Source organism: Neofelis nebulosa, chromosome 7, assembly GCF_028018385.1.
Source record: "Neofelis nebulosa isolate mNeoNeb1 chromosome 7, mNeoNeb1.pri, whole genome shotgun sequence".
Classification (NCBI taxonomy): Eukaryota; Metazoa; Chordata; class Mammalia; order Carnivora; family Felidae; genus Neofelis; species Neofelis nebulosa.
The window spans coordinates 36,916,610-36,935,964 of NC_080788.1; the positions used below are offsets into that span (position 1 = coordinate 36,916,610).

General features: G+C 38.8%; 1 protein-coding gene and 1 pseudogene across 4 annotated transcripts in view; one reads left to right on the top strand and one right to left on the bottom strand.

The window, feature by feature from the left end:
• GLCE (glucuronic acid epimerase) overlaps positions 1–19,355 on the bottom strand; it is a 117,332-nt gene that overhangs the window by 58,880 nt on the left and 39,097 nt on the right. Inside the window, exon 2 of one of the 4 annotated variants that reach the window (XM_058737247.1) lies at positions 19,042–19,108. The exons of the other annotated variants lie outside the window; for them this stretch is intronic. The gene's annotated coding sequence lies outside the window, so the exon portion shown is untranslated. The remainder of the gene's footprint in view (positions 1–19,041; positions 19,109–19,355) is intronic. 4 annotated transcript variants of the gene reach the window in all.
• LOC131517905 (peptidyl-prolyl cis-trans isomerase A-like) lies at positions 8,366–8,849 on the top strand (annotated as a pseudogene).

A 19,355-nucleotide genomic window follows, 5' to 3' on the forward strand; every position in this document is an offset into this window, starting at 1 on the left:
CAGAAATTACTGGGAGATCCCAAAGAAGAGCAGCTTCGGAAAGCAATGCTTCAAAGTTGTTTATGGACTTCCAGGCTCATCTCAAGCAGCACATGTGTGTATCTGACCCAGACAAGCACAGACTTTGAGACTTAACTATGATATAGACCACTACCCAAGTTCCAGAATGGCCCATGTGTCATGCACATGTGGGACAGATCCATAGAGCATGGCAAAGGCTCTGAAAATCCAACTAATGTTGTAGTCACAACTCACAGGAACTTTCATCCTTAACCAAACTGGGCTATTTGCCTACTAAAACAAATACATCAACATTCTGCACAGGAACTGAACAAGACCCAAAGTCTCATAACATACTAGTCAAACTCTCCAGGATATAATCCAAAATTACTTGGCAAATGAACAACCAGGAAAATCTCAACTTGCATGGGAAAAGATGCCTACACCAAGGAAATACAGTTGCTAGAATTGAGGAAGATATTAAAGATATTAGAGCAATCCATCATAGAATGCTTCACCAAGTAAAAGCAAACATTCTTGAAACAAATGGATAGATAGAAAGTCTCAAAAAAGAAACAGAAGATATAAAAAGAGAACCAAACTCAAATCTCAGCAGTGAAAAAGTATCAATAACCAAAATTAAAAGCTCACTAGATGAACTCAACAGTAGAAAAGAGATAACAAAAGATGAAGTCAATGAATACAGAGGAACAGAATTTATCCTCTGTGAACAGAGAAAAAGATTAAAAACAAAACAAAACAGGAAGAGTGCCTCAGATCCCACATTAATGACACCAGAATCCCAACAAAGGGCACCTGAGTGGCTTAGTCGGTTAATGGTCTGACTCTTGATTTCGGCTCAGGTCATGGTACCACAGTTCATGAGATCAAGCCCTGTGTTGGGCTCTGTGCTGACAGTGCGAAGCCTGCTTGGGATTATCTTTCTCCCTCTCTCTGCCCCCCCCCCACCCTCCACCTACACACACGCTCTCTCTCAAAAATAAATAAACTTTTAAAAAATCCTAATATGAGAGGATTTCAGTATTTGTTGAATTTGTTGAAAGACAAAAACTTAGAGTTTCAAGCAGCCCAGCCAACTCCCCAAAGAGAATAAATATAAAGAAATCCATGAACAGCCACATTTAGAAAACTTTAGACAAAAAGTCTTGAAAGCAGCCAGAAAAATTTAACATTACTTAGAGGGGGAAAGTGTTCAAATGACTGTGAATCTATTTTCAGAAATCATGCAGACCAGAAGGAAGTAGAACATTTTTAAAGTGCTGAAAGAAAAGAACTGTCCACCCAGAATTCCATAACCAGCAAAAATATCCTTCAGAGATGAAAGTCAAATAAAGACATTCTTAGATGAAGGAAAACTTAGAGAATGTTTTGACAGCAGGAGTGCTGTAAAAGAATTGCTAAAGGAAATTCTTCCAACAGATGGTAAATAACGCCATAAGGAAACTGAAACATCAGTAAGGAAGAGCAATGTAACTGTTAAATATCGAATTAAATATAATGGACTATTCTTATCCTCTTGAGTTCTTTAAATATGTTTGATAGTTGAAAGCACGAAGTATAACCTTCTGTGGTGGAGCTTTCAATGTATGTCATACAATACAATATATAACACAACTACAGCATAAAGTGGAGGGCACAGTAAAGGGACTGACTGTATGATGGTACAGTTTCTATGAGCCACATAAAGTAGCAAAATCTTGATGCTAAGTAGACTGAAAAGTTAAGCACATTGTAACTTCCAGAGCAATCACTAAAAAACAAACCGTAAAAAGATATAATTAAAAACAATCAATAAATTATCATAGAATACCTAACCAAAACACACACACCAACACACACACACGCACGCACACACCAAACACTCTAAAAGAAGGCAGGAAAGGGAAAATTGAGAAATAAAAACAGGGGTAACAAATGGAAAGAAAGAATAAGAAAATAGTAAATGTATGAGGCGCCTGGGTGGCTCAGTCGGTTAAGCGTCCAACTTCAGCTCAGGTCATGATCTCACAGTCCGCAAGTTCAAGCCCCGCATCAGGCTCTGTGCTGACAGCTCAGAGCCTGGAGCCTGCTTTGGATTCTGTGTCTCCCTCTCTCTCTCTGCCCCTCCCCTGCTCATGCTCTGTCTCTGTCTCAAAAATAAACAAAAACATTAAAAAAAAAAAAAAAAAGAAAATGGTAAATGTAAATTCAAACATATCAATAATTACATTAAATGTAAAAGATCCAAACACATCAATTAAGGGAAAATCAAAAAAGAATAGTAGAAAGAAGCATTCTTTAAATACAATGTCATAAGTAGTGAGCCACTCACAAAAGGGGCCACGAGCCAAGGAAAGTGAGCACCTTTAGAAGGTGGAAAGAACAAGGAAACAAATTATCCCACAGAGCTTTCAGAAAGAACCAAAGTCTTGCTGACACCTGGAATTTAGCCCAGTGAAACTGGCTTCAGAACTGTGAGACAGTAAATTTGTCCTGTTTAAGCCACTGTTTGTGGTAATTTGTTAAAGCAGCAACAGAAAAGTAATGCACTGGATCACAAAACAAACCTCTACAAACTTAAAAAAAAAAAAAAATTAAAACCATACAAAGGATGTTATCTGCAATAAAATTAAACTAAATTATCAGTAACAGAAAGATAACAAGATATTCTCCCAAGAGGAGGAAATTGCAAACACACTTGTAAGAAATCCATGGATCAGAGGCAAAATAGAAAATACTTTGAAATCAACAAAAATAAGACACTATATCAAAATTTGTGGAATGCAGCTAAAGCAATCCTTAGAGGATAAGTTTTGGCATTAAAATACATTAGAAAAAAGAAAATCTAAAATTAACAATCTAAGCTTTCAGCTTAAGAGACTGGAAAAAGAAGAGCAAACTAACAAGTAGAAGGAAGGAGATAATAAAGAGCAGGAATCAATGAAATTGAAATTAATATTTAAAAAACCAATAAAACCTAAATTAGCTCTGTGAAAGATCAAGACAAGCAAGAATGGTAAGACAAAAAGGGAGAAGACATAAATTCTCAGTACCAGTACAAATGGGGAAATTTCACAATAGACTGTACAAACATTTAAAGAATAACAAGGAAATACTGTGAGCAAGTCTCTATGCACACAACTCCCTGAAACCATAAACTACTAACATTCACATACATTAATATGGATAAGCTGCACAGGCTGTAACTATTAGATAAATTGAATTTGTAGTTAAAAACTTGCAAAAGAAGAAATTCTCCAGGCCCAGATGTCTTCGCTAATGAAATCTACCAAATATTTGAAAAACAGATTAATAAGACTGATAAGATTAGCAAGTAAGAAATAAAACTGTCCCTATTTGCAAAAAACATTATTGTCTACTTAGAAAATTCCAAGGAATACAAACAAACAAACAAAACCCTCCTGGAACTAATAAATGAGGTTATCAAGGTCAAAATATAGAAGGTAAACATCAATTATATTTATACATACTAAACAGTGAACAATTCAGAACCCCCAAAGTTTTAAAATAATGTTATTTAAAATAGTTCCATAGAAACAAAATACTTAGGTATAAATCTGATAAAACATGTACAGGATCTGTATGCTAAAAACTACAACATGCTGATGAAATACGTCAAAGATGATGCAAGTAAGTAGAAGGATATACCGAGTTCACAGACTGGAAGACTCAAAACAATAAAGATGTCAATTCTCTCCCAAACTGGTCTACATATTTAATTCAATTCCAATAAAAATCCCAGGATTTTTTGTTGTTGTAGAGAAGTTGATTTTCAAACTAATATGGAAAGGCAAAAAATCTAAAATAGCCAAAACTATCAAAAAACAAATTTAAAAAAAAGAAAAAAAGTTGGAAGAACTATACAATCCAATGGATCAGCACAGTGTCCACAAATAGCTCCACACAAACACAACCACCTGATTTTTGATAAAGGTGCAAAGATAATACAATAAGAAAAGGATAGTTTTTTGACAAACTGTCCTGGAACAACTGAGTGTCCAAATGCATAAAAAAAAATGAATTTTTACCTAAACCTCTTATATTATATAAAAATTAACTGAAATGGATCATAAACCTAAATGTAAAATATAATACTATAAAACTTTTTACCTACCCCCCTCCCCAAAATAGGACAAAATTTTTGTGACCTAGGGCTAGGTAAAGAGTTGTTAGACATGACAACAAAATACAACCCATTAAACAAGAAGGGATACATTGGATTTTATCAAAATTAAAAAATTTTGCTCTGGAAATTTTTTTTTACCATAATATAAAGACAAGCTATACACAGGGAGATAATGTTTGTAAATTAAATATGCAACAAAGAATTTGTACCCAGAATAATAAAGAACTCTCAAAACACAGCAGTAAGAAAACACTCCAATTTGAAAGAAAGAAAGAAAGAAAGAAAGAAAGAAAGAAAGAAAGAAAGAGAAAGAAAGAAAGAAAGAAAGAAAGAAAGAAAGAAAGAAAGAAAGAAAGAAAACAATCCAATTTAAATATGAACAAAAAGCATACTGATCAGAATGGTTAAAATAAAAAAACATGGTAACACAAAATGCTGCCAAAAATGGAGAACAACAGGAACTCACATGTGCTGCTGGTGGGAATGAAAAATGGCAAAACCACTTTGAAAAACAGTTTGGTGGTTTCTTATAAAGTTAAATTTACACTTACACAACCCAGCAATCAAACTCCTAGATATTTACTCAGGCCAACTGAAAGCATATTCACACAAGAATCTGTATACAATTGTTTAATGGAAGCTTTACTCAAAATCACCCAAAACTGAAGGAACCAAGATGTCCTTCAATGGGCTGTTTAAAAAGAAAATGATTAAAGGAAATAATTTAGGTGATACAAACAAATTGTATTTAACACTTTATGAGGTAGACAGTCACCCTTCCAACAACTGAAAATGGGGCAGAAGGCAGGAAGCTTTTATAGAATAAAGAATAAAGAACAAGGAAGAGAGAAACAGAAAATATCCGACTGGCTAGAGCCACACAGTCAACCTCATTTGGGGTGAGAAGGCCCAGAGGTGGCCTGGTAAACACCAGGGACCGGTTGACTAGAGATACCGTGTTTCTGGTCAAGCGGAGCTTTCATAGGGACACAGGTTTGCGGATGTGGCACCTAGAGCAGGAGCAGCTCTATCTCGGGCCTAGAAAGTTGTTTCAACGAGATGAAGGGATAAAACAACTGTGGTAAATGCCTACAACAGAATACGCTGCAGGAATAAAAAGGAGTGAACCATTTGATTCACGTGACATGGAGAAAACTTAAATGCACTTTGCTAAGTGAAAGAAGTCAGATCCAAAAAGTTACACAGTATATGACTGCATGTGTATGACACACCGGAAAGGGCAAAACAGCATGAAAATAAAAGAGATTAGTGGTTGTCAGGGAAGGGGGGATGTGGGAATGGCTGACTTACAGAGCAGGTATGTGAAGTGAGTCGTGGGCTGGGGAGCCCTATAGGACTGAGCCCTTCACCTGTGGAATCTGCTACTATCTCCAGGCAGATGGTGTCAGAACTTTAGTGCAATTTTGTGATTTATAACAAATACATACACTTGGTCATTCAGATGACCAACGTATATTTCTCACATATATTTTGCCTTCATGGTTCCAGGCTCACTGGTCCAAAACTTCCTGAGCAATAAGAGCAACAGGAACATCCTTTGTTATATTTGGTCCCTTGTTATTCGTAACAGGCCCCTTTTTCCATCACAACTGGGTTTGTGTTAATGAGGTGACTTCCATAAAATAACTAAGTAAGGATGGAGGCTGATTTCTGGAAGAACCAACCCCTTGATTAGGGGGTTGGAAATTTCAGTTCCACTCCCCACCTCCGGCCTGACCTCCAGGGAAGGGATAGGGACTGGAGGTGAATCGGCTGCTAATGGCCAATGACTAAATCAATCATGCCTATGTAATGAAGCCTCCATAAAAAAAAAAAAAAAAAAAAAAAAAAAAAAAAGAAGAAGAAAAAAGAAAAACCAGGAACGGTTTCAGAGAACTTCTAGGTTGGTAAGTACAAGAGCGTTTGGAGAGAGTGGTATGCTCCTAAAGGGCATAGAGGCTTCGCACCCTTTTCCCATATCTCACTCTAGGCATCTCTTCCACCTGGCTGTTCCAGAGCTATATTGTTTTTTAATAAACCAATAATCTAGTAAGTAAAATGCTTCTTTGGGTTCTGTGAGCTGCTCTAGCAAATTAATCAAGCCCAAAGGAGGGGGTCATTGGAACCTCTGATCTACAGCTGGAGGCTCAGAATCACTGGTGTCAACCTAGACTTGCAACTGGTGTGTGTGTGTGAACTGAGGTGTGGGGTGGCAGCCAGTCAGATGGGACTGAGCCCTCAACCTGTGGAATCTGATGCTACCTCTGGGTAGATGGTGTCAGAATTTAGTTGAATTGTAAGTCACCCAGCCTGGTGTCTGAGAACTGCTTGTTGGTGTGGGGAACTCCTCTGCCCTCCACACCCACACATACACAAGTTGCAAGTAGGTCCAGAACCTTTTAACAGAAGAATATTCAGAGTGATGAAACCGTATGGTACTGGGATAAGCGGATAATGACCCTGTGCCTTTGCCCAAACCCGCAGAACTGTACATTGCAAAAAGTGAACTTTAATGTATGCGAATTTTTAAAAATCCACTACGATATTAGGGAAATCTTAAGATAGAATGCAGTCTGTGACAAATGAATCTGATGGTACTGCAAATGAATGGCAAAACCCCACTGAAGAGCTTAGGAGGAAAATGAGTTGATTTAAGTAACTTTGGAAAACCACGTCTTAAGTGGAAATTAAGGCCAAATACAAAAGGGCCTATACATAAACACTGTAGTCTAGTTGGTAAGTTTATTTCTCATGAGAGTACTGGTTAATTCTGAATTTGCTTTTTACATGTATACTGGGGTGGAACAAGTAAGTAAATAGGCCAGGTTTCTCGTTCTCAGAGAAGTTGCAGATAAGCTCAAAGGAGAAAGCTAGAATGAACCCTATGGTACTGAATGAGAGTCACAGACGCTGGTATGAACTTAACATATATGCTGCTTAATATATAATACAAACGGATAAATACAGAAACAATTAAAGATGTGTACAGACGCATCAATTAGCATCCAGATGTTTAATTCCTACCTCTGTCCTCTGAAAATGCCTAGAAAGAGTGACACCCCACTAAAAGCACCCCGACACTGGTCTCTAAACACCATTCTCCAATACCAGCTCTACACCAGAGCTCAGAGAAATGCCTGATTCTAGGAGTAGGGTGGAGACAATACACGATGAATCTGGAGCATCTTCTAGGGCCAGAAATCAAGGAAGTACTCAAAAAACGTCAAAGGGACACAGGGGTCAACGATGAAATAATTTTAGCAACAAAATAAGTAACACAGCTTGGACTGTAAGCCAATGTATAAAATAAGTGTACATAAGGACGTAAATGACTGAATGAATGACTGAATGAATGAAAGGGACAAACTTCCTTATGGAAGAATTCCTAATAATATATGTAGACAGACCCTCATCGATAAAAAGCATCCCCTTGAGTGCAGGCTAGAATTAGTGACTCACTTCCAAAGAACAGATGATGGAAAGACAAAAAATAATTTTACAGTGTAGAAACCTAGCAAATACTACCTTAACCAAGTGATATTATCATATACCCCCTGATAGGATGTGATGAGAAGGGAGGGCACTTTGCTATCATACCTTTGATATTCTTCCCTAAAACCACTGGCCTTGGTATAATCATAAGGAAACATCAGATAAACCCAAATTGAGGGACATTCTCCAAAATACCTCACTAGTATCAGTACTCAAAACTATGAAGGTCATTAAAAGCAAGGAAAGACTGAGAAACTGCCAGAGACCATAGGAGACTAAGGAGGCACAACAAATGCAATGTGGAATCCTTGGAACAGAAAAAGGAGACTACTGGGAAATCTGAGTTTAGAATCTGGAATTTGGGTAACATAAGGTACCAAAATTGGCTTCTTCGTTTTGGTTTTGTAAGATGTTATCACTACAGGAAGGTGGGTGACAGGTATACGGGGATTCTCTGTATTATCTTTGCAACTTTTCTATAAATCTAAAATTATCCCCAAACAAAGTTTCTATTATTTTAAAGAATGGACAAAAGACGTGGACAGACCCAAAGAGAATACGTGTATGGCAAAAAAGCACGACAAAATGTTTGACATCATTAACTATTAGGAAAATGCAATTTAAAACCATTATCAGATATCATTCCAAATCCATTAGAATGGCTGTAATTAAAAAGAATGACCACTTGCACACACCGCAGCCCCAGAGCTGGTCATCCGCTCAGTCATGGTCAACCCCACCATGTTCTTCGTTCTTCAATTATCATTGTGGATGGTGAGCCCTCCAGCTGTTTCCTTTGAGCTGTTTGCAAAGTTCTAAAGATAGGAGAAAACTTCTGTGCTCTGAGCACTGGGGAGAAAGGATGTGGTAATAAAGCTTTCTGCTTTCACAGGATTTACGTGCCAGGGTGATGACTTCACATGCCATAATGGCACTGGCGACAAGTCCATCTATGGGGAGAAATGTGATGATGAGAATTTCATCTTGAAGCACACAGATCCTGGCATCCTGTCCATGGTGAACGCTGGACCCAACGAACAGTTCCCCGTTTTTCATCTGCACCGCCAAGACCGGGTGGTTGGATGGCAAGCACGTGGTGATTGGCAAGGTGAAGGAGGGCATGAATATCGTGGAAGCCACAGAGTGCCTGGAGTCCAGGAATGGCAAGACCAGCAAGAAGATCACCACTGCTGACTGTGGACGAATCTAATAAATCTCACTTGTGTTTTATCTTAACTACCAGACATTCCTTCCGTAGCTCAGGAGAGGACCCCTTCACCCCCACCTGTTTGAAATACCTGTAATCTTTGTGCTCTTGCTGCCGTTCTATAGGTTCCATATTTTTCCTTACTCCCCTCCAAGTTTAGGTGGACTGCAGTGTCAAGTTTATGATTATGAATGAAAAACTAAACAAACAAAAAAGAATGACCGTACCAAGTGCCAGCAAACAGAACTAGAACTATCACACATGGCTGATGGGAATACAAAGTGGTGCAACCAATTTAGAAACTGGCAATTTCTCACGAAGTTAAATTATACAATTACCAACAATCCCACCGCTATGTATTTACCCAAGAGAAATGAACACTCACATTCATAAAAGCCTGTACACAAATGTTTATAACATCTCTATTCAAAATAGCTACAAACTCGAACAATTCAAAGTCCTTCAATGAATTAAGGGATAGTGGTACATCCATACAATTAACTACTACTCAGCAATAAAAGTGAATGAAATAATGTTATACAAAACAACTTAGTCCACATGAAATCTTAAGGCACTATGCTGAGTAAATGCATGTGTAACAGTGTCAAATAGCTAAATACTCTATGATCCCATTTAGTGTCATTTTTGAAAAGACAAAACTAAAATGACAAAGTGGTTGCTAGAGGTTATGGGTGGAGTCGGGAGGGTACAAGTACAAAGGGAGAGCATGAGGGAGTTTATGAACTAATAGAACTGTCTGGATACGGACTGCGATGACAGTTACACTAACTTATACAAGATAAAATTCATCATCTGTTCACAAAGTAAATTTTACTGCATGCTCACTTTAAAAATTAATTTCTGATACTTAACCAAATCATCTTTAAGTCATCAAGATTTTTCCAGGATGTTTAGTTTGGATTTTACTATCTGTAAAAATCCTCTTGTTAATTCTGGCTATTTTAACATAGAACAAATGACACATTTCTCAGCTCAGTCCTAACATGTAGAATCATTGGGGGATCAATAGCCTAGAAGACAATTCCTCTAGTCAGTGCATCACCTGCAAAGAAGTCTAATCTACCAACAATCACAATGTCACCTAATTGAAGAGTAAATCCTGACGTGCACTTAATGGCATCATAAAAGAACATTCATTAATTTTTTAAAGAGAATACTGATTTATGGGGCCCCTGGAGGCCTCAGTCAGTTGAGCAACTGACTCTTGATTTCAGTTCAGGTCATGAGATGGAGCCCTTCAACAGGCTCCTCGCTGTATGTGGAGCCTGTTTGAGATTCTCTCTCTCTCTCTCTCTCTCTCTCTCTCTCTCTCTGCCTCTCTTTCCCCCTGTTTCTTTCCCCTGCTCATGATCTCTCTCTCTCTCTCTCTAAAAAAAACAAAACTAAAAACAACTAATTAATTAATTAATTTAAAAAAAGAATATTGATTTATAGCCAGAGAATTCCAGGGAAGGGAAAAATGGGATTAATTCTACTTCCAATGTATTGAGAACATTCTAAAAATGAGAGAGTAAAACATAATCATTTGTCCCCGCATTTATTATCAGGGAAAATTAATTGTTTTATTTGAATAAGAAGAAGGTGAAGGATATAAATCAAGTGACATAATATTTCAGAATTCTACTCTTCTGCAAGAGTTTTACCTCAACTAATACAGTACTACTGTAAGCTTCCATTATACCATCCACACACATAGCACAAAACATTCAAACGCATCCACTACAACAATTGGTTTAAATTTAAAAATCTAAGTAAAAAGGTACACCTTTCTGGAAAACACCTTTATTATTATTTAATCTATTTGATTCCTAGGTTTATCTCAGGTGTTATTTGTAAAAATCATATTTTGGCAACTATCTTATTTATTTATTTATTTATTTTATTTTTGAGACAGAGAGAGACAAAGCATGAACGGGGGAGGGTCAGAAAGAGGGAGACACAGAATCTGAAACAGGCTCCAGGCGCTGAGCTGTCAGCACAGAGCCCGACGCAGGGCTCGAACTCACGGACCGCGAGATCATGACCTGAGCTGAAGTCGGCCACTTAACCGACTGAGCCACCCAGGCGCCCCGGCAACTATCTTATTTAAATAAAACTCACTGACTACTTGTTTTAAAGGATACAATTGCTCTCAGTTGTGCTAGTAAATTTAGCAACAATCTTAAAGTATAAAATTTTAAAAATATAAAATCTTAAAGTATAAATTTCACTTTATACTTTATTTTAAAAGAACGAGAGATTTTTTTTTTTTTTAAAGCCAGTCTCCAACTGCACTAATTTCAAGTGGAAAACAAAAAACTTCTGTGAGGAACAGTTTTTGCCTTAAGGCTTTTTGTTTCCCTAATATTACATTCAATTAGAAGTGAAATGGCCTGCTTCAAGAACTTAGGTTTATTTTCCCCAGAAACACATTTGGAAAAATATATGACTTACATCTGGAACCATATCCTTTCAAACTGAAGCCATTTGTGTGCAGTCACTGTAATAGTTCACTGAGGCCAGTTTAGTTTTAACACCCATTGACACAGTGCCTACTGCAAATCAGTCTGCTTAGTCCTCCATGTAATCTTCTCAGTAAATGTTCAATTTACTAAACAAAGGCTGCTTCAGTAATTCAGGTCTGACTTCTAAAGATGCAAATATACCTGTCAAAAGCTTTCAGTAAGTCAGTAAATTTCATCTCTGTGGCATTGCAAGTATTTAAGTCATTCCTATATGTTCATGTCCAAAACCATGGAGGGTTTTCCCCCTTTTCGTAGAAAAATCAACAGAACCTCAGTCATTTTCATTATTGTAGTGTTATACTTCCAGCCCTCTTCAAATTTCCATTTAATAAGTTTTTGCATATGAACTAAATCCAATAGGATACCACAGTTTCCAAGACACTGAAGCATCAAAAAAAAAAAAAAAAAAAAAAAAAAAAGGCTCACAGAAATCAACATTATCTATTAATACTTTAAAGATTACAGTGCATTGGGGCACCTGGGTGGCTCAGTGCGTTCAGCGGCCGACTTCGGCTCAGGTCATGATCTCAGGGTTTGTGAGTTCAAGCCCCGTGTTAAACTCTATGCGGACAGATCAGAGCCTGGAGCCTGCTTCGGATTCTGTGTCTCCTTCTCTCTCTGTCTCTCCCCTGTTCACGCTTTGTCTCTTATTTTGTTTCTCAAAAATAAATAAATGTAGGGGCGCCTGGGTGGCGCAGTCGGTTAAGCGTCCGACTTCAGCCAGGTCACGATCTCGCGGTCCGTGAGTTCGAGCCCCGCATCAGGCTCTGGGCTGATGGCTCGGAGCCTGGAGCCTGTTTCCGATTCTGTGTCTCCCTCTCTCTGACCCTCCCCCATTCATGCTCTGTCTCTCTCTGTCCCAAAAATAAATAAAAAACGTTGAAAAAAAAATTTTTTTTAAAAAATAAATAAAAATAAATAAATGTAAAAAAAAAATTTTTAATACAAAATAAAAATTAAAAAAATAAAAGGTTACAGTGCATTAAACCACATCTATAAAATAAAAGTAGCTATCACCTACCTAGACCCACATTAATATCGCTCAAACTTAACAGGACAATAGCCATCTCAACTTAAGAAAATGAAATGAATAATCTAGCCACTGTTCCAAACTTTCTTTTATCAGAAATGAGATTTTGTATAAATATACTTAGGCTACTTGTTTGGAGACATGAAGAGTCATATGGATAAGAAATCATCCATAAGTAATGTTAAATTACCAAAGAATCATGAAGGAATTTTAGTTGGAAAGCTGTGTACTGACATGAAGAAGATGCCCTAAGACCCCATATGACATTTACACTTTGTAGTCCAAACCTGTGTAACAAATATATTTAACCACTTGCCAATAGTTCTGATAACAAGTTCTGTGATGATCAAGTTTAAAATTAATGCTGGTATATGATCTATAAATCTTACATACCTATGCTTACTCCAATCCATCATTACTAGAGTTCCTCATTGCTGCTTTGGGATATTATATAGCACCGAATAACCTTGACCATCACTGAAAAAATTAAGAATTGGCTTTAAAAGTCTTTGAATAATTGGTAAGAATCCCATGGTTTTTCACAAAACTTAGACTGACACTTGGCACATAGTGGGAGCACAACAGAGAGTTGTATATGAAGAAGACAGAGCTCTAGGAGTAGTACACAATCTCTCTCCTGATTTTATTTTTACTCATTTATTTATTTTTCTTTCATTATTTTAAAAAGCTATCCATCCCCAGAAAAGCCATATTGAGAAATTTATTTTAATGTGCTTCTGGGTTGGCAATTCACTGTCTATTGATGAATATAGGGCTTAAAACAACAGCTGAGGGGCGCCTGGGTGGCTCAGTCTGTTGAGTGTCCAACTTCAGCTCAGGTCATGGTCTCACAGTTTGTGGGCTCGAGCCCTATGTTGGGCTCTGTGCTGACAGCTCAGAGTCTAGAGCCTGCTTCAGATTCTGTATCTCCCTCTCTTTGTCCCTCCCCCACTCATACTCTGTCTCAAAAGTAAACATTAAAAATTTTTTTAAAAAAACAACAGTTGATTTTTTTTTTTATTGGGTAAGTATTTCTGGCTGTTGAAACCAGGGGGGAAAAAAGCAAAAGTGCCAATTTAGATGATGACAGCATTTATAAAGCTATCTTTAGCACTTTGAAGTTTTAACTCAGAAAAGATGGAGTACATGATAATTCTTAAGGCCTTTTAAAAAATTCTTCAGCAGGTATCTGATTAAATCTTAAATTGTCGGGGCGCCTGGGTGGCGCAGTCGGTTGAGCGTCCGACTTCAGCCAGGTCACGATCTCGCGGTCCGTGAGTTCGAGCCCCGCGTCGGGCTCTGGGCTGATGGCTCGGAGCCTGGAGCCTGTTTCCCATTCTGTGTCTCCCTCTCTCTCTGCCCCTCCCCCGTTCATGCTCTGTCTCTCTCTGTCCCAAAAATAAAAAACGTTGAAAAAAAAAAAAAAATCTTAAATTGTCATCTGAGTCTGGATTGATGAACTCAAAATTCCTCACTGCTTCTGGAGTAGAAAGTATCAGAAAAGAGAGAGAAGTCAGGTTCCTACCAATGCAAAGGAAAACCGAAGTAAGCCATTGTGAACAGTATCGGTTAAACCCTATTCTAGTGTGGCATGAGGAAAGGACCACAACAAGGGACACTAAGACCTGCTTTCAAAGAACTTACATAAACACAAAATACATGAAGAATCCTTTATAAAGCACTGCTGTATCTGTTTTGCTTGTTTTTTATAAGTAAACTGCTGTACACATATAGGCAGGGCAGGGAATGTGTCTTGTCTTTTCGCCACAATAGCCCGAGTGCCTACTGCAATGCCTGGCACAGTGTAAGAAATCAAAAATTATTTGTTGGATGAATGAAGACTTTCAACAGTTATGTCAATTTGGTTTCCTGGACTCTAGTGACCTAGCCCCTTTTGACAGACAGAATGGCCCTTCAAAGATGTCCTTGCTCCTTTCTCTCCTATCCCCAGCCTAGCTTCCCTTACATGGCAAAAAAGGCTTTCAGTTATAATTAAGATTATGGATACTAAGATGGGGAGATTGTCCTAAATCATCCAAGTGGGTCCAATCGAATCAATCACAAGAGTCCTTAAAAGCGGAAGAGAAAGACAAAAGGTGGCATCAGAGAGGTGAGACAGAAGAGGAAAGAGGAAATACCGGAGGAAATACCGGAAGTGTGAAACAGAGGTGACCGTTGTTGCTGGCTTTGAGAAGAGAGGTAAGAATGCCACAAGCCAAGAAATGAGGGTGATCTTTAGGGGCTGAGAAGGGTCCTCATCTGACAGCCAGCAAGACAACTGGGATGTCAGCCCAACAACTGCAAGGAAAAGAATCCTACCTCCAGCTCCAGGCTCTGAGCTGTCATCACAAATCCCGACGTGGAGCTTGAACCCACAAAACATGAGCTCAGGACCTGAGCCAAGGTCGAACATTCAACCAACTGAGCCACCCAGGTGCCCTGAGAGTCCGACTCTTGATTTCAGCTCAAGTCATGATCCCAGGGTCATGGGATCAAGCCCCACTTTGGGCTCTGTGCTGAGCGTGGAGCCTGCTTAAGATTCATATTCATATTCATATTCTCTCTCTCTCTCTCTCCCCCCCCTGCCCCTTTCCCCCACTCATGCTCTCTAAAATAAAAAAATTTTAAGCTATAAAAAAATACACCCCCCGCCTTTAACCTCTACTCTAGCACCCTGTCCTCTTGCGATCACCCTGACACTACTCCAATAAAAGATCTAAAATCTTTAAATGCTTCAATCTGATCAAATCTCCTATTAACTTTTACTCATGCTGCTCATACTTGTCACGATAAAGGAAATATCTTGTTTGAAGGAAGGGATACCTTGAAACAAAATGTGTGGTTCACCAATCACAAATTCTATTTTCTAGTTACAATGTTCAGTCAGCATCCTACCAGAGTATATGACTGCCCCCACTGAATGGTTATAATAAAACTGCAAATTTTACATTCCTTGCAACATGCAGTACCAAGGACATATACCGAACTGTGTTATTAAAACAACCAGTATGTCAAATCCTGACTGACTTACCTTCGAAGGAAAAGCCTTTTGTTTTTAAATCTGGAACCATTTCTTTGCCTCTTTATATTTATACACTTGCTCTAAAATATTAAAAAAAAAAACCAACCTCATAAACAATCTGTTTAACAGTAATTAGAATTTTATCTAGTTAAAACAACAGCAGAGTGTGCCACAACACAGATGGCAAAACACTTTCTCCTTGCCTGATCAGTGTCAGAGAACCATTCTCCTATTTCACGATCAGGAAGAATTTTGTTACAGGCTATCGCATTTATAGCACACACACTAGTGAGAGAAAAGACAGCTTTATTAAGAAAGCCATTGTTCAGCAGAACTCTTGGCTATTTCTCAATGTAAAGATTTTTCTTACTGCCCAGATAAAACCCAGCCAAATATATGATTAAGGAATCAGAATGGACGGAAGTCTGTACTATTGATTTCATTCCGGTTCCAAGTCCTTAAGCACACTAATTCCTTAAGGAACAGGTTCCCAAACTTGGAGCTTTTATTTTTTTTATTTTTTTTTATTTTTTAATTTTTTTTCAACGTTTTTTATTTATTTTTGGGACAGAGAGAGACAGAGCATGAACGGGGGAGGGGCAGAGAGAGAGGGAGACACAGAATGGGAAACAGGCTCCAGGCTCCGAGCCGTCAGCCCAGAGCCCGACGCGGGGCTCGAACTCACGGACCGCGAGATCGTGACCTGGCTGAAGTCGGACGCTTAACCGACTGCGCCACCCAGGCGCCCCAACTTGGAGCTTTTAAAAATCCCAATGCTCAAGTTATACCCCATACCAATTAACTCAGAATATCTGGGGATGGGGCAGGCATGAGTATTCTTAAAGATCCCTAAGTGGTTCCAGTATGATTATTAGCAGTGTGGCATGGTATGGCGCACTGAATGGAATCAGAGGCCTGGGATCTGGCAGTGGGCCCTGCTATGAGCAAGCTTGGGCACATCAATGACTGGGTAGCCATTTCCTCATCTATAAAAAGGTAAGACTGGGTAACTTATTGTTAATATCAAACATGTTATGAGTCTATGATGAGATTCCTTAGGTCTCTCCTAAAGATTAATAAACTGCCTCAATTTTAAACTCTCCCACCCCCCAACAAATCCAATCCATGATCTGATACTTTCCCCAGCCTGTTAAGAGCTTCTTTTTGTAAATAAAGATTATTTTAGAGTAGGGATCAAATTTAGCTCTTCAATTGCTCAGATTCTGATACACCATTATGTCTATCCAGGTCATAACGTAGTATATGGACTGGGAATGACTGGGAAGCTTGAATTACCTCAAAACACTACTTGTTATTAGACTACTTCTTGAATTCCCATTAAATTACATACACGTATTCTGGTTTTCCTAAATAGCATTCCTGGTTTTGTTTAGGTCACAGAGGTGTAACAGGATTTTAACTTTTCACTGATGTTAGCTCATTTCAAAGAAGGAAAGCATCAAGGACACTGGCCGGAAACATGGGTTGGGAGAACTGCTGAGGAGTGGCTGTTGCTGGACAGTCTCAAGCAGAGTCCCCGCCTTCTGCCAGACCTCTTACAAATGTACGTCACCAGTGATGAGGCTGCTTGAGAAAAGACTGACCCACTCAACATGTTAAGCGCTTCATAGAACCAGGGTTTGGGGACTGGGTGGCAGACTTCGAAAACAGACCTCCAACGATCCCTGCACTCGTGGTACTCACACAATTGTGTAATTACCTATTCCTCTGAGTGCGGTCTGGGCCTAGCGACTTCCTTCGAAAGAACAGAATATGGCAAAAATGATGGGCTATAACTTCTGTGATTAGGTTAAAAATGATGTCCTTCTTGCTAGTATTCTCTTCTGCCGGCACTCTTTCTTGCCCTCTTCCTTTCCTGCTCTGAGGGATACTCAACAGTAAGATCCATGTGACGAGGGACCAAGGGAGGCCTCAGACCAACAGCCTAAGGAGAAAATGAATCCTGCCAATAACCACGTGAGTGAGCTAGGAAGTAAACTTTTAGATGAGACTGCAGGCCCAGTCAAAACACCAATTGTAGCCTTCTAAGAGACCCACCTAAGCCATTCCTATATTCTTGACCCACAGTGAGATAGTAAATGTGGTTGTGAGCTGCTAAGTTTTGAGGCAATTTATTATGCAGCAATAGACAGAAAATACAGGCACAGAGCAACGAACACAAACACTGTACTGAAGGAACCAAGGGTTGAATAATGAGTAGGACCAAGGTATCAACAACCTAGTAATGGATAAGGGACATGTAAGTAAGCATGATAAAGTGTTTTAAACACTCTGACAGAAGTAAAAATATGCAGGGTACAGTAAGGACATAAGAAAGGGTTTGTTTTTGGAAGGGCACAGGCAATGAAGTTCTTTAAAACAGGAATGTGAGTTGTAAGCATGAAATATAATAATGGTCAGTTCAAGAAACTACATGTAATCTGTTAAATCTGGAACATAGAGGGAAGAGATGATTATTAGTCCTCCAACTTCAAAAATGTGCAAGCATTTATAGGTAGCATAAGACTCAAAGAGGTCTCTAGTATTGTATGCTAAATTTATACTAGTGAACTCTCAACCTCCACTAGATTACAGAACACCATTATGGAATAATATCACTAATTATGAATAAATGATCCATGCTCCAAGACAGGACTTGGCCAGGGCCAATCCTTCCATCCGTATACTAGATCCCCATTCCCTTCCACCTATACAAGGAAACTGCTTCAGCAATGACCTCTTCTCTCTACTGCATTGTCAAATATTCCCTCTCTACTGGATCATTCCCATCCCATATTTAAAAACAAAAATAAACCCGCTCCCTTAACTCTACATGCCATGTGTACATAGCTCCCCCTTTATGATAAAATTCAAAAGTGTTGCCAATACTCACCCTCTCATCTCCTTTTGAATCCCTGTCAACCAAGCTTCTTTCTCCACCTATTTGTCGAACTTGCCCTTAATAAAGTCTATAATGACTCCCACACTGCTAATACAATGATTAAGTCTCAGTCTTCCTCTTATGTGTGGCCAACAGCTGATACAAACAATAACTCCTCCCATAAGAAACATGGCTCCCAGGGCACCCCACTGTCCTGGTTTTCATCTTTCACATTATCTTTTGCTAGTTCCTCATTTCTCTATTCTCTACCTTCTGAATACATAATGTTCTAGACTTGTCCTTGGACCTCTTTTATGTAACTCATAATAAGAAATATATGCTCCATTTCTGGCACAAGCTCCTAAAACTCCTGGAATTTTGGAATTTTCTAAGAGACAAGAACAATAAAGATATCTTTTGTTGTGTTAATGAGATGACTTTTATAAAGCACCTAAAGAAGGGAGTTGGTTACCAGGAGAACCAACCATGAAATCTAAGGGTTGGAACTGCAGTCCCACCCACCTGACATCTGGGAAAACAAGAAGGGCAAGGGGCTGGAGGCTGAGTCAATCACTAACAGCCAATGATTTAATCAATTGTGCCTATGTAATGAAGCCTCCATAAAACATACAATAAGAAGGGTTTTAAGAGAGCTTCCAGGTTGGTGAACACATGAACATCTGCAAAGAGTGGGGTGCTCCTCGAGGGCACAGAAGCTCTGTACCCTTTCTTCATACCTTGCCTTATGCATTTCCTTCCATCCAGCTGTTCCTGAGTTATATCCTTTTATAATAAACCGGTAATCTGTAAGTAAAGTGTTTAAGTTCTGTTGGTCACTCTAGCATAAATTAACCAAACTCAAGAAGTGGGGAGGGGTCACTGGGAACACCTGATTTGTAGCTGGTGGGTCAGAATCACAGGTTAGCAACCTGGACTTGGAATTGGCATCTGAAAGGAGGACTGAGCCTTTAACCTATGGAATCTGATGCTATCTCCAGACAGAATTGACTTGTAGGATATCCAGCTGACACCCAAGAATTGCTTGGTGTGG